The sequence below is a fragment of the Cygnus atratus genome, chromosome 19, assembly GCF_013377495.2.
Source record: "Cygnus atratus isolate AKBS03 ecotype Queensland, Australia chromosome 19, CAtr_DNAZoo_HiC_assembly, whole genome shotgun sequence".
Lineage (NCBI taxonomy): Eukaryota > Metazoa > Chordata > Aves > Anseriformes > Anatidae > Cygnus > Cygnus atratus.
In genome coordinates this window covers 8,970,156-8,994,725 of record NC_066380.1, presented here as the reverse complement: position 1 = coordinate 8,994,725, position 24,570 = coordinate 8,970,156, and the positions used below count along the sequence as shown (strand labels likewise).

The following is a 24,570-nucleotide window of genomic DNA, read 5'->3' as shown; positions in this document are numbered from 1 at the left end:
CAGAGGCAGAGGGAGAAAAAACACAGCACTGTGAGTGACCTAGCCCTGGCTTGAGGCTATGAACGGGAGCCCAGTAAAACTGGCATCCAGCATTCCTGGGAGAAAAGCTTGGAAAGGACTTGTGTGGTCAGCCAGGGTGCAGGCACACGGGGGTGGCAGGAGGGAAGGTGAATCAGTGAGCTAGATTGAAGGCAAGTTTGCTCTGACTCAGAAAAAGAACTGAAAACAGTTCTTTCTGTTCTAGTCAATATATCAACGTCCTGGAAACGGTGAATGGAAACTTAGAAATAAGGAGCCGCGCACAGGGAGCTCGAAGATGCAACTCAGGCTGATGGAGATGATTGTGTTTGGGCTCCTTGGTTAGTAAGGTGAGTCACTGGGTCACCAGAGCCTGCATAATTGTTTACATTAATCCTCCTCTATAGATGATGTTCCTAAAGGAGTGTGTATCCACAGACGCAGACATTCCACTTGACAGTCAGTTATGCTAAACAGTCGCATTAAAGAAACAAAATCAGATCTAAGCATGTGAGTGATGCATCTGCAAATGGCTTTAGCAGACAGAAAGCAGAACTTGATGTGAAATGCTTTTTTCTGCCCCGTCTTCCTCCTCTTTCATGGCGCAAGCTTGGTATGATTGATGTGCTGCCTAAATGTAATGGGATTTGTCGTCCAGCATGCATGTGGAGCAGGATGGTAGCCATGTGGTAATGTCATCCAACTTGACCAATCTTTCTTGTGTAAATGGTAAGGCTCTGCTGTGAAATGCCTGCAATTCCCTTACACCTAAGATGATTTCACCTTTTGTTGCCTAATCTTCACGTGCCTTTTTGGAGGAAGAATGGTTTATTTTCAGAACAAATAAGAAGTAGTGAGAGGAAACCCATGCTGAGGTCAAAATGGAGTCCTTTGGCTTTTTTTTTTTCTTCCCCTCTGAAACCCGGTGGTATTGGCTTTAGATATATATGTGGTGGTTTTTGACCCTGTAGCTTTTCCCAATTGCCTGAATCTCACAAATGAGGAAAAAAATCCAGGTGCTGTATCACTTCCCTGATGCTCATTCCATGTTCCTTTTTATTTAGATCTATTCCCTTTGTCACTGCATTTTCAGTCAACTTACTATGTTGTGCATCTCTTCTTGCACCTGCCTCACCTGTTTACCAGTTATAGCAAAGAATCTGTGATGCCTGCTCACATCATCCACGTTTTTTAAAGAAAAATAAATCAGGAAAGACAAACTGCATTGTTAAACTGGCAAAACTGGGGTGCAGAGAGATAATGGCACAGACTTCCAAAAATAAAAGATTGACTTAGCCAAACCTCATCTACGGTTGACTTCAAAGAATGTAAAGCAATTAGTATTTAGAAGTTCATAGAGCCGGTCTCCATGGTTAATGAGGCTTTGACTCAATGCTATGAATGTGCAAACATTCAGATAAGATAAGCACACTGAACTTTTACTTAATAATGCTGAGTTTTTGAAGTTGTACTGTAGCAAGTACTGTGAGCAAACATCCTCCTGCTACTAGTTTTGTTCTGAGGTTTTGTTTGTCTCATTGCTCCCTGTCTTCAGATCTCCTTTATCAGTGGCTTCTTGCCTCCTGGAGAGCAGGACTTCAGGAATGGCAAAGCACTTGAGGAAAGATGAAGAGCAATTGGAGGAACCCTGGAGGAAAAAACCCAAGAATGATCAAAAGTCTAAAAACAGCCATGACCTTTGGTGTATGGCTGAAAGAATGGCTCCTTAAATGTGAAGGGGGGAACTCTAAGGGAGACATAATGTTCTTCAAATATATGTTAGCTGCAAAAGATTGCTTTTCTCCATGTACAGTATAAATAAGAATATTAGTTAAAGGCTTAAGTCACAGGAAAGGAAGTTTTAGGGATAGTTATTTAAAAAAAAGTCCTAAGGAGAGTGAGGCACTGAATTGCCTAGGGGCATGTAGACTTGCTGTCATTGGAAGGTTTTTAGGAACACAAGACTTCCAACATTTCTTGGAAAATGATGTTAATTAGTACCAGTACCAAATCTGTAGGGGAGAAAATCTGATCCTTTCAAATCAGTGGGATATTATGAAGAACATTCTTATGTGGGTTTCCTCTCAAGCCCTGTCTTAAACAGAAGAATTTACTATAATAAAAACATTTTAAACAGCAAAAAGTCCTTTAAAATATTTACATATTCTTTTTTTGCAAAGACAGTGTTTTGAATTTTCTTCATCTGTTGGTGAAAATTGATTTTTTTCCTGAAATAGATGATGGTCTTATCCCAAGGGGAAATGTGAGTATTTTCTTTCCAGTCCTTCATACTTAGAACAGCAGTAGAATCTAAAAATTCTTGTATCTTTTTTTTGTGCTGGTAAATAAAAATCAGTGTTCAACTAAAGAGAAAAGGTCCTTCATCCTATCACATGCTGGTCATCTTCATCCAGCAAATCCAACCTTGGACCTTAAGGGGACTTTGCTGATATGAGCAGTTCCAGTGGCTGCATCTGTGAGCCTGCAGATGTCAATGAGCTGCTGACAAAGTTCCACCAAGATGTCAATTGGCTTGAGATGGTCTGAAATCCCCCGGGGCCAAGAGAAGGGAAAAGTACTCCTCCTTCCTCCAGGCTTGTCTGTCTGTTAGCCTGGCTGTAGCATTAGCTCCAAACATGACTGCTGCAGCTGTGGAGCTCTGAGCCTGGTTGCCTTTAGGACTGAAGTGCCTGATGGACACCTCTGAGAACGGGCTCGGGCCCAAACTGCATGCTTCTGCCTCCTGTGGGCAGAACTGTTAAGTGATCCCTGTCATAAAAAGTGTTAGTCGTGAATGGTTGATGGATCTTATATAAAACATTTTTTAATATCTTTATTGATTGCTTTTAAATCCTCCTGAGCTGAGACTTACTGATGCATTGGAAAGTAAGCCAGCAGCTACCTGCTGCAGGGGAGAAGCAGTGAAGTTGCTCGTTTGCTTGTGTTCACAAAATCAGATGTACCAAGTTGTTTTCATCTGAGTTCCTCAAAGCAAGAAAGAAAATGCTGTAAAGTATTCACAGAATCATAGGATGGTTTGGGCTCTTAATCATGAATGAGGTTAGTGAGAGCAAATTCTGCTCTGCAGCACTGGGAGTATGCGAAGAACAGGGTGACTCCACATAGGCATCTTCCTTTCATGTCCACTCTGAGGACGCTGTTTCTGAATCCTTGTCCTCCAGACTGTATGGGGTGCACCCCACTGTTGTGCCAGGACAAGTGGGTGGTGTTTATTCTGGAGAAGCAGAGCCCTAGGCAGCGGCTTGGCAAAGGAGGAGCTGCCTCCAGCTGCGAGCAGGGCTGGTGAGCAGCTGGCGGGGGGCTCTTCTACCATCTCCTCCTGTCAGCTCCCTCATGGTTCCTAGTCCAGATGCAGTTTACTGTAGTTGTTGCCTGTTGCTCTGTGGCAGAAAGCCAGCTACTGAATTAGCCACAACGTAAAGAAATGGCATTTGGCTGGCCAGTGTTCATGTGGTGATGCATCAGCTACAGGCCCTGGCCTGGAGCTGAAACCCTGCGTCTGGCATTGACTTCCTGATGAGAGTGGAACGCGCTGAGAAAAACAGATCAAGTATTTCGAATCTACCCCGTGAAGGGAAAACATTATCTGCCTGACCATGGCAAAGAGGCTCTAAGGATGTAACCCTTGGCAAAGCAAGCTATGTTTGTGCGTGGTCTTGATGAAGTACTTAGCTTCAATTAGAGTCGTGGGCAATGCTGGAGGCCAAAGTGGAGCGCAGATCCAAATTTTACAAATCATCCTAGGGATCATTTCTGGGATGGGCATGGGCAAGACCATGACACTAATTATTTCTGACCTTTAGAGAAAAAGAAATTGAAATCTAGCTGTGGAAACAGTGTAACATCTGAAACTTGGCCCACCCTGTTGCTAAAATTCATTTTACTGAGGGCTTCAAAGAAAGTGGTGCTGGCTGATGGATGATAGGCCTTCAGATATTGCAATACAAACATGAAAGGAGGGCTGGTCCATTTCCTGTAGAAATGGCTTTGCTTTTTGTTCAGCTGGTGAACATGCCTTGCTTCAGTCGGGGGAGCTGGGACGACCGAGGGGCAGCCCCATGCTGAGAAGAACACAGACATCGACTGACTGCCACGGTGCTGCTGGAGGACCTAGGAAAAAAGGCTGGAAAGGACTTTCAGGATCATGTCTTGGCTCTGCCTCTCAGGCAACCACATGGTAATGGCATTCGTAAGTGCATCAAGATGGATTGTTTCAAGTCAAGACCGAGTCCCGCTGCTGCTGGGAGGAGGCTGTTCCACAACCTCATTTCTGTGGTGGTTGAAATCCTTCTCATTTCCATCCTTATCATATTACTGACCTGCTTATGGCCATTTATTAATGAAAGCTGTGAGCAAGGCTGTTAAACTTTTACATCAAGATGTTCTTATGCCAACAGACCTTTTTTACCTAGTTTTCTTCCTTCCTAACATCCATATTCATGAATGCCACTGCAAATATTATGCCAGCATGTTATTTTCACAGAGTCACAGAATAATCTAAGTTGGAAGAGACCTCCAAGATCACCTAGTCCACCCTCTGAATTTGCCAAATGACATGCTATGGTAGAGCTGGATTAATGGGAAACCAACTGCTTCCCCCTGTCTTTTCATCTGAAAGTCTTTTAACTCTGTCCTAGAATTTCCTAAAATTTGTTTCTGCTTCTTCCTCATTTACTTAGTCCATGTTTTCGACATCTGTTTGTGGTCTACTCCAGTTCATCCTTTCTGGACCGTGAAGCATCTCCATCATGTTCTTTTAGCATTTGTTTGCCAAACCAAACTCCCCCAGTGTGAAGTCACTTGTTTGCACCCTTTTCTCGATTCGCCTTCCAGACTCCTCTGGGATGGATGATACCTTTTCTCTGTAAGATGGTCTTCTGCTCAGTAAAGATTTTTGGGGTTGGAAATATTGCTAGAAGGTACAGGTTTGTGTTGTTGGTTTTTTTTTTTTCAAAGCATCTTTTACAAATTCCAGCAGATTTTTCCAAGCTGTGTATTTCAAAACTGGAATATTCCTTTGGCACCAAAGGTAGGATCTTACGACGCTCTCTGCCAGCTCTGGTCTCTTGATACATTCTGGAGTTCACTGCCATGGATTTACTTCTAGAGCCCTTGCCCTCTCTTAAATCAAGTTGGAGTAGTTTTCTTTCTAAGCCTGAGGGAAAATTGCTTTATTGTTTCTAGTTTCAAATCTTATTTGTAATCCCCAGAATATCCTATGGATATCCTGGAGTTTCTCTGAATAAAGTGTTTTCTTTTTGATGATTTTCTTAGAAACGCAGATGCTTTCTCAGTATTTCTCTGAGGTATTCCCTCCAATATTTGATTATCCGTGTTAAGGAGGGCGCCGTGCTTCTGCTATAGGCCTTTATGAATAAAAGTATGTTATTCATGAGGAGAAATTCCAGATGCCACATCATTTCTATATAGCAGAAGATCCCTTTGCTTTTGCCTACATTTTCAGAGACAGATACAAATTGAGAAGAACGAGTGTGATCCATGCTCACGCAGTGGGGGTGAGAGCAGGATGCTTTATTTTATGGCACCACATCATAAAAGCCCTTCTATCGTATCACATCTGCCACCTCCTTGTGAGCCTGCGTGCAGGAAATCTGCCCCACACCGGAGTGGGAGGCATGTCCATGGGGAAGGAAAGGGAGAACATAGTCTGGTGTCATCTGTGCCCGCCCCACTGCCATGGTATAGAGGAGATACAGGCAGGGAGCGGGCCACAGAGGGGAGTAGCAGGACCTGGTGGTAGAAGACTGGTGTCAGATGTGTCTGATGCTGTAGTATTTCCAGCACCTCGCTGTTTGCTACGGCATACAGCTGGACTCATGGTACTGCTGTGGCATCCTTGCACCACTGTTACCGTGTAGTCTGTGCACCATATTGCACAGCTGCGGAAATCAGATCCAAAATCTGTTAAAGCTCAAGAGTGATCATCCTTGGGAGCCCCTCAGCTGCCTAAAGGTTACTCTCACTGCTCGGTGTCTGCTGCAAGATTCAGGGACATACTGTCTTACTTGTTCTGATCCTGGCCTGGGTTGGTTGTGCAAATATTAACATTGGCTTTTCCCTTTCACAGCCTGCCTCCTCATATGGTAAGAGACCACATGTATGAATAATGTGACAGGCATTTCTTTTGGTGGGGTTGGAAAATGCAACTTTCCTAGAGTTAGATCCGGAATTGGCAAGAGTCACTGCTGCCACTCAGTTTTTGGCCTCAGCAGAAGGAGCAGCAACCCCTTTTCATTAGCAGGCATCTGGGGCAGATAAAAGGCCTTCTGAAGTTGATGGGCACCAGAGAATTGCATCTGACAGTGTTTGCTTCGGAGTAACAAGGCACTCGGTGCTGAACAAGAGGTTCCCTCTGAGGGCAGAGCAGCCACTGGGATGCTCTTGGCCATGTGTGCTTCAGGCGGACTTTGGTGGCTTCTTGGAGGTGGCCATGATGCGGCCGATGGTGGCAGGCAGCATGTCAGCAGGGGTCCCCTGCTGAGCTGGGGGGGCTACGACGCCTTTCTGGGTGTTATCCCGACAAGAGGGGACTGCCATGGCCACACCAATTAAAAACTTTGGCAAAGTGGAAGCACGGTTGATTAATACTATTTAAAAAAGGGGGCAAAAAGCATAGGACTACTGTGTTCAGGGTTATGGAACAAATCTTAATATATTAACCCAAATCTAATTGCAACCCTCTTTTTACAGGCTGGTTAGAGCTTATTGAAAATAAAATTAAAACCGCTTTGATTTTGGCTCAAACATAAAGCTAAAATACTGAAATAGCATGAAAAGACATTTTTTTTAGTAGTAATTTCTGACCGCATGCAAATAAGGAAGTACTACAAATCTTTCAAGAAAGTTAACTTTATGAGATTTCCAGCATCATTTCCAGATTAAACAGATTTGGCTCAGAGTTTAAACTCTTTTAGGCTCATCTGAACCAAACACGTTTCCTGAGATTTATGTCAGTGCGGACTCCACTCCCTTATATGAGTTTCACTGCAGATTTTTGAAAGCTCTATTTATGGGTATATTTAGGGGAACTGTGCAAATCATGCAGGAGGTAGCCTGAATCTCAAAACCTGGATTCTGCTTTCAGCAGCAAACCTAGGATCACCGGCCAGTTCAGTAAGGGTCTAACAAACTCTGGACTGACTTCTGTGGAAAAGGGGTCCAGGCTGGATTTTCATTTTGACTTCACTCTGTTTAGAGGAGAGGGAGTCTTGAGGAATGAGAGTGCTGCTGTGCGATTTCTTGCTGTCCTGCAGGATGCTTTGATTTTATGCTGGCTGTCTAAAAGCTATTAGGTATTCAGTTGCTACTGATTTTAACGAGAGGTAAGGAAAACCTGGTGAGGGTCAGCTTGTTGCTTTGAGCTGGCTGAATAGTGATTTGTGGTAATGCCAGAGTTGAAGCTGAGCTTTGCTGAGCCTGCCGGGACCATCTTATGAGAGCATCTGCAGTCTGCATTAGAGTTTCTGTGCGCAGAGACACAATTTTAGATTAAGGCTGATCAAAAAGGCTGTGAGATGATCTCACATGTAGGAATAAGGTTAAGGGAACTGAAGCCAGAGTAAGATACCACCTCAGCCTGAGGTCTGCATGCAGTATGTGTGCAGTATGTCACTTTGGTACACCAGGGTAGTGGTAAAGGTTGGGAAGTGCTTCCCTCCCACTAGGATTAGTAGGGCCGTTTAAGGATTTGGGTATTGTTCTGAAGAAAAATCACTTGAATTCATGCCAGCTGCTACAGGGAGATTTTTTTTTGCGGTTATTTGAATCTTGGTGATATGCAGGGTCGGAATCATCATGTTTTCTCCAGGAAATCAAAATACTTCTACTTTAATGGCTACTGTACTTCTGTGTCTCAGCTTTCTACAAATTCATTTGGATGTAAATGCGCTGAGGTCCCATTATGTAACGGATTCATTTAGCTCCCCGAATGCAGAGTTCAGCATCCATTTTGTTCTTTGAGCAATTTTCTGGACTAAAACAAAGGAGATGAAAACACTGGGTTTCTTATGACTACTGATCTTCCTCTGCTTCCTTTCATGCTACCCTTTACAAGAGTCGGCTGAAACTGGACAGTACGTTTTGCTCATTTTGTAAGAAAAAAGATAAGTGAAGGCGCTAACAATTTAAAGCAGCAAGTCCTTGCAAAATGCAACTGCCCTGATTCAGAAAAGGCTTTTACCATAGTGCCCATCTTATGCTTACCAGATTGGTGGCTTGGGCTCTTATTTGTCTTTAAGAACAAAGTAAGGTTTATAGAGGAGATTTGGCAAAGATGTTACCCATAACAAAATCTAATCACTTCGGATATTTTTAGTATAATGAGATCCATGCTGCTCCCTTCAGAAAGATCTTTGGGCTCCCAATGGGGAGGATGTTTACAGCTCTGGACCTTCACAAGTTTAACTTGATTATTTGCAGGCAGCAGAGTCTGCTTGCTTGTATAACAGAACAACAATTGTGTAATCACCACTGTTAAGTGAAAAGTCACATGATGGGAGTTTTGTTTAAACTCAGCTGCTTCTTGTTTCTTGCTGGGTTGCCGTTCTCGGATGCGCACCCTCAAGGACAGTGAATTCAGTAATGTGAAACAGCATTTCATCTTTGTTTTTTCATGCTTTTTAACTTTGTTACGGCTTTCAAAACTTCCCAGGGAAATAGCTTCCAGTATTAGATATCTGGACTAATTACATGTTTCGGCATGGAATTGGTTTGGCGTTAATGGGTCAACAAGGGCTTTCCTAGTGACTATGCTTGTCCTCAAGCATGAACAGCTTCCCTCAGATCTGTTTGCACACTTCAGCTTTTAATGGGCCACAGAGACTCAGTGCTCTCAAGAACATTGTGGATGTAACGCAGAGGACTGAACGGAGGGAGGACCAGGGGCAGCTGTCACGAGCAAACATATGTATGTGTATATGAAAAAGCAGATTTCCTAGAGAGGAAAAAAAAGTCAGAATGGTCCTTAGGAATTGGGAACGTGATAGTTTCCACTCCAGGGTCAGAGGATTTGAACAGAGCACACGATTGTGTTCAGATCCCCCCCCAAATCGTAATGCCTATCCTTTGTGCAATCCCAGTTCTTATATTTTATAAGCTGTTCTTTCAAACTCCAGATCTTGTGGAAATAATGGGGGAAAAATAATTTGTTCTACATAAAAAATGGGGTAAAATAATAATTTCCTGTAGCAGGAATTTCCTATTTGACTCTTTGAAGCAGTAGTAAAAGCCATTGTTTGGGAGATAATTTGAGAGAGTGGTGAATGCCGAAAGGGGAATGAAATATGGTTTGTCTCAAATTGTTTAAGGGTGAAAACACCAGAAGTTTAGATATTTGGGATTCAAAAGTATTTGTTATCTAACCTGTGCCTCCTTTTTATTTCTCTCCTAGATCTAAAGTCCTGTTCTTCCTTTTTCTGTTTCTTCATTTTCCTCCTCTTACTACTTCCACTGCACTCCCCAGGGCCTGGAGGAGCTCCCTTGCCCCCCACACCAATGTTCCTGTTAAGTGTCAGCAAGTCCTCCTGTTTTTCCTGCTCTCTTCTGTACTTTTAGTGCTATTTCTGACAGACCTGTTAGAGTATTTAATTTCTTTATTCAAGGTACCTTAAACTATATGAGGAGAGTTCAGAATGTGTGGGGATCGGTCTTACTCTGACTGTGGCACTGCAGTAGGTGCCCTGGGATGTCTGTTGATAAATGAGAGCAGGTGATCTACTGGCACCAGCAGAGACCTGATCTCCTGAGAGATACAAATTCCCTCGTGAAGAGTTTGAAACTCCTGAGCTTGGCCCTCTTCCTACAGACAGGTTTAGCCTGGGAAGGCTAACTGAATCGCAGATTATGCCCTGCATGTAACTGCCCTGGCATCTCAGCATGGTAGAAGTACCACGCCGCACAGACACATCCTTCCTTTTGTTACTGACAGTGCATGACTACAACTGCAAATATTTTCCACAGTTGCTGTGCCTTTCTCCATGTGGCTGTTACATTTTTGGAGTGATGACGATAGCTACGTGTTAAGCATGAACAAGATGTCTATACTTTAACCTTTGCTATAAGCTGGTTTTGATTTTCCTTAATATAAAGCAAGTGGAGGACAACGGATCATGTTGTGCCTGATGAAATTTTCTGAGCAAATGGTTTAAAGTCCCCTGTGCACTATCTTTGCCAGGGTTACTTCAATGTAACCACAGAAGAAGGCTGAATTGGCCAGCAGTTTGAGCAACAGGTAGAGTCTGAATCCAGCTGTTGATGGGAAAGATGTTTTTCCCCTCTTCCCAAATCTTTTCCTGTAGCTCAGCCTCCACAGGGATGACTATGGAGGCAGTATTACATTGCAAGGACATGTGTCTTGTTCTCTGACAGTTTTCCATGACTTCATAATTTATAGCATAATAAACCAAGAATCATATGTTGCATTACTCCTGGAGTGGGCAAGGCACCCAATATCAAACTGACAGAAAGCCATTTATAACTGCAAAAATGCTAAATACAAATTGCTATTTGATGTGTTTGAGAGGCTTTACCTCTGCTCCATGGTTTATTTCTAATGTCTGAGGGATGGTATTTAATGGAATAGGGCAGCCAAGGTCAAGCTGAGACATGGATTTAATTCCTTACCTCTATAAACAAAAATCACATTCCTTGCTAAACTTTGCATGACAAGAGGGAAGAGATACAGACAGGGATTTAAGCATTGCACTCTGTTTATATTTTTAAAAGGATGGAAAATGTTCATAAAGGTGATAACCAGTATCTCCCTGGAAATAAATGGACAAATAACCTCAGACCAAGAAGCCGAAAGTTTGATGTTGGAATGTTTGTGGACCTGTTGGATCCCCCACATTCAGTTTTTGGCTTCTTCCATCAGCCTTGACTTATGTGCCCCCCCACAGTGTTAGCAGCCCGGGGGGACTGAAGATGCTGCAATGTTTTGGTGCAACTGGGGTTCAGATTTGATTAGTGCAGGTATGTACCGCATATCCTAGCCACTCTTTTGTCAGCTATGTTTATCAAACCTGGAGACATGGAAAATAGCTGTATTCTTGTTGAATAGCTAGGTGGCCATTCTGCACCTCGATCACTTTCTTCTTTTTAACCCTTGGCTAATCTGTCACACTTCAGGAAGTTAGAAGGGCTCCCTGAGAACTGTGAATTTTGAGCCATCTCAGGATTTCTTCAGTGCAGGGAGCTTTCCATTATGGAGCTTGCTTGGCTGCTGTGCTCCCTTCAGATATATTCCAGCTGCTTCCCACTTCTCAGCTGATGCAGGCTCTTGATATATTCATAGTTAGGTAAAAAGCCAGCAAATCCTCCTTCTTCCCTCCCCTCTCCTCACACACATACAACTGACAGGAAAATAAGCACTACTATTTCATCTTTAAGATCAGAGGGGGGACATGGTTTCCCTATGAAGTAGTGGAAACATTGACATCATGTTTGGAACAGCTGTTTTTTCCCCTTTCCTGTTCTAATTGCACCGAGTTTTTAAAGCCAAGGAATAAAATCTTCCCCTCTGGAGTACGAGAAGGTTCCCCATAGGCTACTGTTTGTCTGGGCTTGGGCTGACTCACGCTGTTCCTTTTGCAATTCATTGACAAATTGCTAGAACCAAGGGCTGGGAACTTCGATGGCAAGGGAGAGAGCAAGGAGTTCAAGACAGTTGGTGATAGAAAATGAAGAGGAATTATTTATAGAAAGTTCAATGACTGGGTCCTTATTTCTGTATTATGTTCTTTCTTTCCACTTTAAAGGAAACGGCTCCTATAGCAAGAATGACTCACTCAACAGATGTTGCCAGCAATGTGGGTTTGCCATTTACTTATGTTAACCTTTTATCACAGCATGGTGCAAGTGCGTGGTTCCAGATAAGACCACAGATGTGAAGGCAGAGGGAAACAGCAGGGGGTGGGAAAAACATAATTTTGTAGTCAAACATCAGTCCTGGGTGAGAAGAAGCTGAGAAGAGGCTCCTTGATGGCTGACCTGACCTGCAGTAGTACTCAGAGGTCTGTCCTCTGTAGCAGTGTCCATATTACAACCTGAGTTGTCTTTCCTAGGCTTTGGAGTTCTGTATCTCAGCAATGCAGAGGAAGCTCCACCAGGCACAGTGACGAGCCAGGTACACACTGTCAGTTTGCTCTTTGCTAAATATTTTTCTACCTGCAGCACAGCCTGTTTGTGCTGGCGCCTGCTTCCCAGCTCTGCAGAGCTCCTTGCAGGTCCCCAGAGGGTCCCTGACTCATTCACTGGGGAGAGCTTAGCCTTGTGCTAACAGAGGGGAGGGGAGAAACAGAGAAGGAGATTGTAAGGAGGATGAGGAAGAGATTTTTCTGGTTTCCCTTCTTTCCTCTCTCTCTGTGGGACAAAATGACTATGAAATACAGGAAAGAGCAGCAAAGGGAGTGAGGTACGATGTCTGCTCAGTCAGTCTGTGGGGAAGCCCAAAAGCGGCAAAAGGAGACAGAGCTCAGCAAAGAAAGAAAATAAGACACTGTTCTCTGCAGAAGACTTCAAATCCAGCTGATTTTGCTTTTAGTCTCTTGCCTGTTACACTTGCAGGTTACATTTGCATTTTCACTGTTCTGAAGTACCTGCAGGCAGCATGTTCTAGACTCGGCAGTACCAGCGCTAAGCTTAAGCCACTGTTCTGTTGCTGCAGTATCCCAGTCAAACCAGTCCCAGCAAAAATCTTCCAGCAGCAGCTACAAGCTGTTCTGCAAGAAGAGCTGGCTGCTGACTGATGGTCCACTAACCATCTGAAATAGTACAAGTCCCGTGAATACACTTGCTATTGGTATGTCTATACTGCTAAACGAAAGAAGTCCAAAAATGAGGGAGGTCAATCAAGCAAGGACCATTGGTTGTCTGCGCTCCTTTAAGTCTCATTTGGACTCTGCTTTGGACCATTTCAGCAAGCTGAAAATTATGCAGAAACGAATGTTTCTGCATCATGTGAGGGCAGTGATGTGATTGTAGTTAAATATCCTACAGAAAAACACCTGATAAGCTTTTTAGGTCTCTGGTGCCATTAGTGTTACTTTATAGCTTAGATTTTAAGCACATCCAAATCATGTGTAGAACCAACCCCTCTGTTTTAGACAAAACGAGGAGACGTGTAAGCAGTACACAGTTTTAATCCTTGTATCCAACACATCCAAAGTTTGGGATTGTTTTTCTTTGAATTGATGGAATGGAAATTTGAATGTTCCTTTGACTGTGCCTTAGGAAAGTCTAAAGTGAGGGACTGTAAATAGCTTGAGCTGACATTTCAGCTTGGAAGTTAGGGGAAGGAATGAAGTGAAGCGGCCAGCATTAACGCTCACTTGAATCTTGAGGGGAAATTTAACATTAAAGACATTTTTTTTCTACTGATATTGTAGTTTCTAAAGCCATATGAATTCAAAACGTACTTTTAACAAAAAACTACATGCCAACCTCTTTTCTTACCCTGTCTCTCCATTTCTTTCTTGTCCTTGAATTCCCTACAATAATCCCTGGATACAGATTGGAAATGAAGCTAGTTACTGCGGATACCACCCTGGCCCAGAAAGATGAAGTGATTTCGTAACAAAGCCTGACATGCCAAACTTGGTGTCTGCAGTGAGGAGCGTTCCTCATTGCTGTTCTGTGTGCTAGCCTGGAGTTTGTAATTAAATCTGATAGAGCGGTCACTCACGGTACCCTGTTGTGATAGATGGTGTTGCTCCGCTTTTTGGGGTAGCACCCTGAACAGTCTCTGCATAAGATGTTTATTATAAAAACCTCTAAAGCTAAGTGCTCTGAGGTGAACGAGGCAGGCTGAGTGGCTGAGAAAGTTCACTGGGAATGGAAAGTGGGAGTTGCCTACAGACCTCTTCCTTTGCATTCCCTTTCACTGCAGTATTATAAACAATCAGTAAAATTTTTAGGCTTTTGGTAGTTCTGGGAGATATTATCCTCATTTTGTGCATAAGGCCTTGGATGATCCTTCTGTTTAGAGAGGTGCTGTCCTCAGCTGGGAAGCATTTGATTGAGCCAGGCTAGCAGAGAAGCGCCTTTGGGGAGTTAGTAAAGCTGGCAGTCAATAAAAGGAAATGTTTCATCATGTGTCTTTAGAAAATCACACTGCTTTTTCTGGTCTTTGTGCTCTTGTACAGTGGGTGAGCCCTGCTTAGCTCTCGTTCGGAGTTGCTTCAGATTGCTATGACAGAATCACTGTGTGCGCTCGCTTGTTTACTACATTCTTGTTCAGTGCTTTTCTTTTAATTCCTGTTATAATATGCCCATTTTCAATGGAAAGTGACAGTTTTGCAGCCAAAGCTTTCTCAGTCGTTCTTCTGCTTGGAAGTGATGGAGGCAGTGTAATTTTGGTTGTGACATGGCAGCTGGGAGATCCAACTGCATCATGAACAGACAGCTGTAATTAACCTAGCTGTAATCCAATTAGTTAGTGCTATCCAGGCTGAAAAGCTGTAATGGCGACAGCCATAATGTCCTGCCTGGTAGCCTGAATACATATTTAACAACTGAAATGAATTTCACTGAGGTTTTTTGCAGTATGACTGTGTGCTGTTCTCACACTTGCTAGACGTGCCCCTTAAAGCTCCCTGTGCTTCTTTTTAGAGCAGCGTTCTGAATAGCCTCTGCAAAAGACTTTCATTATGCTCTAGGTGGCAACAGCTTCAACAAGTCCCAAGCGATGGTACCTGCTTCAGCCAGGACTAAAATGTTGTGCTCTCTAGCTGTATTCCATCACACCCTCTCCACTTGCAAATGTGCTCGTCTGCCAAAGGTGCAGAGGCGGCAGATGAGGTATCTCTGGCCATAGGATGCTCAGATCATGCATTCTGCTGCCAATTTTTGCTTTCTATTGGTGAGTGCAAATACAAGAAACTTTCAGGTGAAATTCTGGCTTCAAGGAAAAGGCAATTTAAAACATTGTACTGACATGAGCGGAGCAAGGCTTTTAGGTATTTTCACGTCGTTTTCTTTTATTAAACCCAGCTAGTATGTCAGGAGTTCTGAAGTCAGGGGAGCTGTGCTCATTTATGCTTGCAAGCAACTGATTCATGTTTTCTGCTAAACTCCCTGTAAAGTTTATGTGGAGATATTTCCTTGCATTTTTTTTCCTCTAGACTGTCTCCTTCTCACGCACTTTCTTATCTAACTCTTTATCATCAATTTTTTTCTTTTGTCTTTTTTCCCAGTAAGTTCAAAGCAGCCTTTATTCCCAAGATGTGTATGTTCTGACATGACTTTCGGCCCTGCAAGAAAAGTTTTGTTTTTTTTAACCTTCATAATACAATTGATGTTTTTTATTAATGAAAATAAGTGTAGACTCAATATGTTGATGGTGCTTCTAAAAAATGATGTGACAATCCCATAACTGAATGCTTTTGACATACATACCTTTATTTCAGGTAATTCTAGGCTCTAAAAAAAAAAAAAAAAAAAAAGCTATTCTTGCTGTGTTGTAATGCAATGGACTGATAAGCTCCACAGTAGCTTCCTCTTGAATGTTAATGATGTGCTGCTTGTAAGTCTTTCAGTATCAGAGTCCAGTGCTGTCCTAGCAGCTCATCTATCCTAGACCCATGAATTCAGTGACGGGTTTTATTTTCTAGCTTATTTCAGCAAACAAAACTGTTACTACATCTCTCATGAAACAAGCATACTGAGCGCTCTCAGCCCCATGGATAGTAAGTTCAGTGCTGCCTTCATTATCCCTCTTGAAGTAAAAACATGTTCCACCTGTTTTTTTTTTGGAGGTGAGTGACTGGTCTTATTTTTTTATACTCCTGAGACATGTTTCTGCCATCCTGAAAGTAAAAGGTGTTTTCCCTGAGTACAGAGGTTGTCTTCCTAAAGTCTTAGCATACCAGGGAGACTAGCATTGCCTTGGAACCAGGCTGACACAAAATAAGACATTAACAAGGCTTTGGAATCTAAGACGTTAGAGGATTGGGATTATTCCCATTATGGAAGAGGAGGATCAGTATTGACCAGGCAGATATTGCAAAGTCTTATTTTATTACTAAGTGGGACTGATGTATTTATGAAAATATGAGTTGTTGGCTCTGGCAGGCTTCTGTGTGCTGTTGTACCTGGAACCTGTATCCACAGGGTGAGACGTGCAGCTGTGAAATGGTTGTGCTGCTCTTCAGGAAGAAGTGCTGTAGGCCGGATCCTCTTTGTGTTCTTTGTGTCCTCTTTGTGTCCTCTTTCCTCATTCTGACCTACAAGCCACCCTAAAAATGACAGTCACTTTGACTTCTGAAGTCAAAAACAAAGTTTCTCTCACTGTTGCCCTCTTTGGAGAAGACCAGCCATAAAAGAAAAATCAGTAAAATCTTTGGCATCCCAGAAACTGCAGTTGTGTCTGCACTTCACAGTGTTGTGTAAAGTGCTGGCTCTCGTCAAGCTTGCACGTCCTCACTGGCACAAAACAAGCAGCAGGCTAGTGAGGGTTTGAGGATTTGTTTTCCTCCCAGCCCAGGGCCCAGCTCTCGTACAGACCCAGCTCCCAGCACACGTTGGGTCGGTGTCATGGGTAGGTAGCTGCGTTGGTTGCCTTCACCACAGTAACATCTCATAAATGAGGACTTAATTCTCATGACTCTCGTTGACCTTAATAGAGTTAGTGGCCTTAACTGTACATGTGGGGAGTGATGCTACAGAGAAAAAAGAATTAGCTTAAATCTAACCTAAGAGAATACAATTGAGTGTGTTCACACAAGAAATAAAAAAATAAAAATGGTGGGCTGAAGGGGGTTGGCAGCTACTGGACAGGGATAAATTAACAAGAGCTTAGTATTTAAGAACATACAGGCATCTACCTGGAGGAAAGAAAAAGGAAAAAAAAAACTGTCTTTAGAAATTAAGTTCTGCATACTTCTGTGGGAGAAAAAAAAACAAACAAAAACAAAAAAAAAAAACCACCCTCGTTTAAGCCAACCAAGTGGAAAAGCTTTGGAGTTTGCCCTGTAGAAAGCACAAACCCAGCTGGCTTCTTTCTGCACAAGAGAAAGCTTGGTGCAAACAAGGGGTCATGAAAATACTCATTCCATCTGTGACCTGACTTGCTCTCTGCATGCTACAACGTATTTTGAAATGCCATAAATACAAGAAGTATCTGACAAAAAAGATCTCTCTGTAAAACAATGCAAGCCTTGGATGTTGCTAATTCAAAGGGGATATGTAAATGCTCAGGCATTTGTCAGAGAGCTATGACTCTATTTAGTGTTCTCTACTGGGAAATTCAGAGGATCTTGACAGCGTATTTTTTAATTAAAAAGTACTTTTTGGAAACTTTAACCTTGCACATCTCACCACAGCTGAATATGATGTGTGTATTCTCTCAAATGAAAATAAGTATCTTTCCAGAATCCATAACATTAACAACCTCAAGGGGTATAATTTATATCAACAGTGAGCCTCATTCTGCTTTTGCTTGCCTTGGGGAGACATCAAAAATTAATTAACTTAACCTGGAGATTACTGCATCATACTCATAGCTATAGTATGCGAATGTATTAACCAACTAGACTAACATCTGTTGTGTGGGGCTCTTTCTTCCTTTGTCTATTCTTTCCAAATAAATCTTTTTTTTTTTTTTTTGCAGTTTTCAGAGAATAAAAAGCTGCATTCTATTCCTTTTAATAGATTTTGCTTTGACTGTTTTATAAAATGAAAACCCAATGACAGCAAAACAGAACAGCAACAGCCGAAGTGCAGCTTTTCTTCTTTGTCCTTTTCTGTTTAATATTTCCTGCCTCTTCCAGTTCATGCACAGAATAGCAAAACGTACTTTTTTTTTTTCTTCTGTCTACCACCCCTTGTGCTGCTTGTGCTAGGTCAGCTGTCCACGGAGCTGTGCTGAGAGCCAGAGCAGGGGACTGAGCAGCTTGAATCAGTTTGCCTTGCAGCATGGGCATGGGTGCAGTTACTTCAAATGCCCAGGGGGCGAAGGAGGAACAATTGTTAATGTTGCCACCAGCCATACTCTCATAGAGAGATTTCATTCTATGGGATCATGGAAGAGATGTTTTTGTACTATCCTATACAGAGACATGGCCTAATGACGACAGCTTGCAGTAAGCTTGAAGCACAAAGTCACTGTCCTCGTGCTGAGCAGGGTTTGCACCTGCAGGACTGCATGGCTGTCACTGCGGCTGGCCACGTGGCCATGAGGGCCATTCACTGCCGGCACGCTTGGGTTTGTCTGTAAGGGCTGACTGCCTGAAAACCAAGGATTTAAAATCCTTCTGTTTCCAGGTGTTCAGGGTCTCAGTGATCAGTAACTCATGTGAGGGCTTTACCAGGAGTTTTATCTATGATCTGAAGGAATCGTTTGCACCAGCCTCTGTCGTAGGTCATGGGCTAAGTTCGTTCATGGAGTAGCCTGAGTGAACCTCAGTCAGATCAGGAATAAGCTGACTTGTTCTCATCTTGCTTGGTGCGTGAACAGAGCAGAGAAGTGCTCTGTAAGTAAGACCAGATCCCCTCTAAATGTACCTCAGTACCTCAGACCACAGAATAGCACACATCTGTGTGGGTACCAGTAATAACTATCACCATAGGCCAACTTGCAGCAGGATAATCTGCAATTACCATCCACTTGTGCTCACTTAGCCCAGGCGACAAATGTTCTGGGATCGGCACTGGTGGGGGGGGGGGGGGGGGGGGGGGCGGGAGGGAGCTCCATGCTCTGCCTAGGTCCCAGCCCAGCCATCCCCAGCCTACGAGGACCCCGGATGGTTCCCATGAGCACGGCCGGGCTGTAGCAAGCAGCACAGATCTGCCGGGAGTTGCTGAGCAGAGATCTCTGCAGGCTGATTCACCATTTGCAGGCAATCTGTGGTCGGGTAACTGGATCTTGCTGCCACCTGCCTTGCTGGCTGAAGCTGCTCTGGGAGTCCTTGCAGGACACTCGCGTGTCCTTTAGGGAAGATCTTCTTTAATATTAAAATAAACAGATGGCTTGGTGGTTTCTGATATCATAAGTATTCTTTCCTGTGAACTAAGACTACAGTTATTAGTGGGTTTATGTCCATTCAAAGAGTTCTTTTATTCCATTCTCCTTTTTCATCCCACAGACATGCTGTTTTTCTAGTGTCTGTTCTACACATATAAAGAACATTGCTCTCCCTGTGGTTCTCGACAATGCGTTAAACTGTTCCTAATGTGATTTCAGGGTCGTCATGTGAGGCTGGGATGTCTGTTTGGAGATATGCTGATCATACATCTGTATTAAGAACTCTGTTGACTGCTATAGGCTGCTGGATGTTCTGAGTGCATCTTTAGGCATAAAAGCATACTGCCAACGTAAAGATAAGGTCAGGTTGTAGGTTACCATGAAACAGAGGTGTCAGGAACCCTTCCTTGCAGGCATCTCAGGAAGAAAATTGCTGGTGGGCACATTTTTTTTCCTTCTGGACAATTGCTTGAACAGAGGGAGAAATTAGGACTGGGGTGAGACTGGTCCATGACCATCTAAATTCATGCAATCGCAGCTGATGAGGCTCTTTTTTGTTTGTTTAAAACAAAACACTAGGAAGTGCTATGGGATTGCAACACGGGCTGGGCACATTGGCAGAATCTTGTCTGTTGATTTGGGAATTCTGAAAACTTTGCTGTACTACCAGACTGTAGAATCAGGACACACCGTGTATCAGGGTAAACTTACGGATTTAGGGTCTATGCTTTTCTAAGCAAATTGTGGGCAGATCACTGCTCCAGATGCCAGAAGCCACTGACTGGCCACATTCCCACAGTACAGCCTGGTTTTCTGCTGTGTATGTGACTCTAACACATAGTTATTGCTTTTTGTATGTTTTATTACAGTTCAAGATGCTGGAAGTAGCGTGTGAACTGTGTTGCAGCCCATCAAAATGGTGTTTTCTTTCTCTTTCATCTCTTACGAGCACAAAGATGCTGTATGCCTTGGAACATGCCATGAATGCATGCTGGGAGTTCCTGAAGGTGCTTAAGGTAAGGAAATCAGCCTCGTGCAGTTTTACTTATGTTACCTAGTAGGTCCTGGAACTTGGTTTTCTCAGAAGTTAGTATTCGTGTTGTCCTGAACACTGCTCATTGGTACAGGTCAAAATCATGCGTGAGAGAGAGGTAACAGCTGAGTGTTACTAGCTGTAACCACCAGTGTTTGAACCCCTGCACTTACCCTGCTGTATTCAGCACTATAGACACAGCCTGTGAAACTGTAGTGGAATTCCTCGAGGGGAGATTTTTGTTGTGCCTTGGAGTACCTTTCAGGTTTATGAGATAAAACCAGATGCTGGGTGTCTGTGTGGCATAGTACAGTGGCGTTCAAAGATGTTTGCCCGTAGTTTAGTAGGAGGTAGCCCGATTAGCATATCATTCCACAGCCCAACTAGCATATCATTCCACTTGCATTATTTTCTTTCTCCGAGGCTGACTGACACAGCCGTACTGAGGTAGCTGGTAGATTTTGCTTGGGAAGGATGCACGGCATTGTACAAAACAATGTTCCTGTTAATCAGCACCTTGCAAAATTTTTTATTTTCTGTACTTTCTGGAAACTTGTCTTCTGTACTTGGCTGCAGCCATTGTATCACATCACTTTATAACCATCTCTCTCCAGCTGCGTTTTTCCCCAGATTGTTCTGCTTTTCAAAGCATGCTTTCAGTCACTAGTTTCTCAAGTTTGCCAGTCCTGATCTCTGCTCATAGCAGCCCACCTGCTTAGAAATGCAGCTGCCTTTGGGAATACCTGCTGCCCTCACTGAGTAACTTCCCTGCAGACAGACAGTCCTCTGGGGATCATCAGTAAGTCTCTCAAAATGTTGGAGAAATATCAGATTCTCATGCTCTCTTTTATGAAATACCCTCCTACTAGAAGGAGAAATAAACACTTCCCTTACAGGCAACGTATTCATTATTTGTGCCTTCTAGGGGCTCCTTCTACTGATACCTGCCTCTGAGACACACAAATCATTAGTTTAATTTAATACATGTGTTTTCTACTCCTCTGTTTTCAGGGCAATGAAGATGTTGGCATTTATCCAGTCAACCTCCCATTAACAGTACAGTTATTTTGCTATAGCTCTCCTGAATGCAGTATCTGTTCATTTGTTCACATATTTAGATTATGGTAATATTAAAAATATTCCTTTAACCTTGCTTCAGTCAGGACTCAGAATAATAGTCTGCTTCATGGGTGGTGCTTCAGGCAGTTAATCAACCAAGGCATAAATGATATTATTTACCTACACTGTCTTTTTGTGTCTGCCAATAATGTTTAACGTTTCAAAATTAAATTGGCCAGAGGAATGGAAGAATGTGCTCAGCGGCTTATTATCCTCTAATAAGACATTCCATCGGTTCACAAATTCATACTGTTCCTGATTCTCCATCTTGCACCACTTCTAAGCCAGAGAAGTAACACGCCATGTGTTGCAGAACAGGAGATGAACAGGCACCAGCACTATCAAAAGCCCAGATGGTGGTGCCCCAGCTCAGGGCAGGTAGTCTGTACCTCCTGGGGCAGGGGAACACTGCCAAGTTTGTACCTTAAGAGAAAATCTCTTTTCAGTCCTAAACCTGGCAAGACTGGACATGTGATCAAGACTACAGCTGATATGTTAAAACAAATAGTAAAGCCACGATACCATCTTTGAGAACTATTCTACTCTGACCAGTTGGAAACAGCTGGAAATAGAGCATCTGTGATTTAGCAGATGGAAATGAAACTGTGCCTGAGCTGCTAAATGTCACGCTCACTCCCAAACTAGAGGCAAGTAGCAGCCCTGAAGCATGAGAGGTAATTTGCTGTCTGAAGGAAAATTCTGAAAGCAAATCAGGAAGACTTTTAGCAAAGTTTAACCCTGCAGAAAAATCTGGAGGATTTCCTTCCTGCATAGTGTGATCCTATAAAAGTTGACTGGTGTCTACCTCAGACATTGGATTGTTTAGTCCCAGGATAGGACTGCAAATTTGCCAGCCTTTAAGAATTTCCCACATTCAGTGGTCTTGTGCAGCTAAGGAACCATCATTCATTTGTCAAGTTTACTTCACATCTTTAGAAAAGGCAAATTTGCCAGCGTGGCTTTCAGAAGTTCCAGTGGTCAGTAAAGATGTCTTAACATGGATAAAAAAGAAGCCAAACTCAATTTATTTTAAATCCTAAGATTAGACTTCTTAGAAACAAGTAGGAGATATTCCATTTCAACAGAACAACATCAACAAAAAAACAGCTGAAGTGGAGGGATGCTAGACTGCAGCCCAGGAGCACAGCGTTAAATTCCTGGTTCAGGCTGTCACTTCTTGTGCAACCCTAGGTAAGCAGCTGCAGATCAGGAATGTATTTTGTGCTTATACATTAAGTAGGTTAATATTTCTCTCTCTGACAAAAGTGTTTGGGGAAGAGAAATGCAGTCTTTTAGGGGTAAGTGGAGGGAGTATCTTTTGCTCTTGGAATCCAGCAGTGAATTAACTATCCTTTATTCAGAATAACTGTGAAAAGTGATGAAGTTCATTGTGAAAAGGGGGAAAAAATGCTCTAACAATAGTGACAGTCTTCTAAGTGACAGGCAGAATGGCAGTCTGGTCAGAAAGACGTAACAATGATTGCGTCTGAGTACTACAGTAAGCACCATTTGGCCCACTTCTGAGGAATCTACAAAAAACCTCCCAGTTATATATGATATGTCGAATGTGGCCCCAAACCAAAGGCGTCTGTACAACTGCTGACCTCATTATTTGGCATCCTCCCGGTGTCTTACTGCGGAGGCCAGTCTCCCAGAGCACGTAAACTGGGTGCCTTGCCTCATTTCCATCCATGAGACTGAAGTCTCCTTGTCTTAGCTATTACTTGCAACTATCTCAGTCTCTCAGTATGTTCAAAAGAGAATTAAAGGGAGACAGAGCAGGGGGAGGAAATCCGTTTCAATTTAGAAACCATCTGGGCACCACAAATTCTGTTAGAAAAAGATCCAGGAAAAGGGAGTTTTCAAACTGAAATAAACAGTTTCTTCTTGAATATCCATTTGGAATGTGTCAGTTTAACTGAACAGGCTTTCAGATTGCTCTCCACTTACAGCTTGCCAAGGCCATAGGTGAAAGGGCAGCTTGGGAAAAAGATTGTTTGAGTTTGCTCGCTAACAGCACTTCAGAAATAATTGGTTGCGAATGATGCATAAGGTTTGACAAGGCCTGTGGATCATCCATCATCTGATATGGGGAGTCACTGTGCACAAGGTCAGGTTAGTGCAGAGCCAAGATGAAACTAAGTGCTGAATGTGCCGTAGTGTCCCTAAAAAAAACTTCTCTGGGTTAACTGAGTGCTCTCTTGAAGGCACCTAAAGGTCTGACTGGAACTTGAGTTATAACAAAAAAAACTGGCCTATGGTAGGAGTGCTTATAAACCATCCTGTACTTATAAGTGCTTATAAACCACCAGGTACTGCAGAACAAATTTTTGTGCAGTTTCTGGACAAAAGTCAGACTGAAAGAGCAGACCACACACACCACCCGCACCACCCACACCATCCTACCCCCCCTCCAAAAAAAAAAAAAGTTTAAATATAATTCTTCAACATGTTTTTTTTTAATCCTCTTTTCTAGATTTTCAAATATATTAATTTATATTATATATTAATATATTAATATATATTAAATTAATGCAGAACAGCACTTGACATTTTAAAACATTGACTTGGCCTAACATGCAGGCTTTTTTGAAGACTGTAAGATCAAGAAATTCATTAATATTTCTCCTTTTTGCACTGATTTTTTTCAATAGGAAGAGTGTGTAATTTATTTTAAATTTTCAACAAGCAATAAGGAGAGATTGGGGCAGAAAGACAGGGCACCATTTCCCATTCAGGTTTAGAAAATAAATAAATAATCAGATGTATCTTCTCTGGCGGTAAAGCTCATTGAAGAAATTTCAAATTGTGTGCTATGCTTTACTGCCCTCAGTAGCACTGAGGCAACTGTCCACATGTGGTTCTGAACAAGATTGCTGGAGTGATCTTGTCTAAAAATAACTTAATTTTGTTTAAGGATTTTTTTCAGCCAGGTCAGTGTGTGGCTTCGGAGGGAGTTGTACCGACACACTGGGAGGGGGATGAGGGCAGCAGCAGCGAGCTTCCTGCACTGTCCAGAAAAAACACATCACCAGACAGTGCTGGAACCTTGAAATTCTTAGGCAGCTCTGAAGAATTGATCTCTCAGAACCTTGTCAAAACCCAGTGGACTGCACTTCATATTTGCAATGGTGACATCTTTTTCCTTATCCTTGAAGTAGTGACATAGGTTGGAGGGGTACGTTCAGCCAGGTCTCCAATGTGAAAATGAAGGATGGGATTATGATTTCTTAATCCGTGCTCAGTAGTACCTGATTTATCATTAAACTGTCTCCTTGAAAACAAGAAATATGTTCATGGAGTGCTTACAGCAGGAAGGAAAAGTATCAGATTGCCTCAGAGGTTGGGGAATAACTAGCAACAGTCTGACCCAGTGTCTTCCCAGTCACCTTCAGATCAGCTC

The 24,570-nt window shown here is 42.8% G+C and overlaps 1 long non-coding RNA gene across 1 annotated transcript in view; it reads left to right on the top strand.

Moving 5' to 3' along the window:
• The first annotated feature begins 253 nt into the window (after positions 1-253).
• Positions 254-24,570, top strand: part of LOC118257083 (uncharacterized) — a 68,524-nt gene continuing 44,207 nt past the window's right edge. The window contains exons 1-2 of the long non-coding RNA XR_004781454.2: positions 254-368; positions 19,885-20,031. This is a non-coding gene — a long non-coding RNA (uncharacterized LOC118257083). The remainder of the gene's footprint in view (positions 369-19,884; positions 20,032-24,570) is intronic.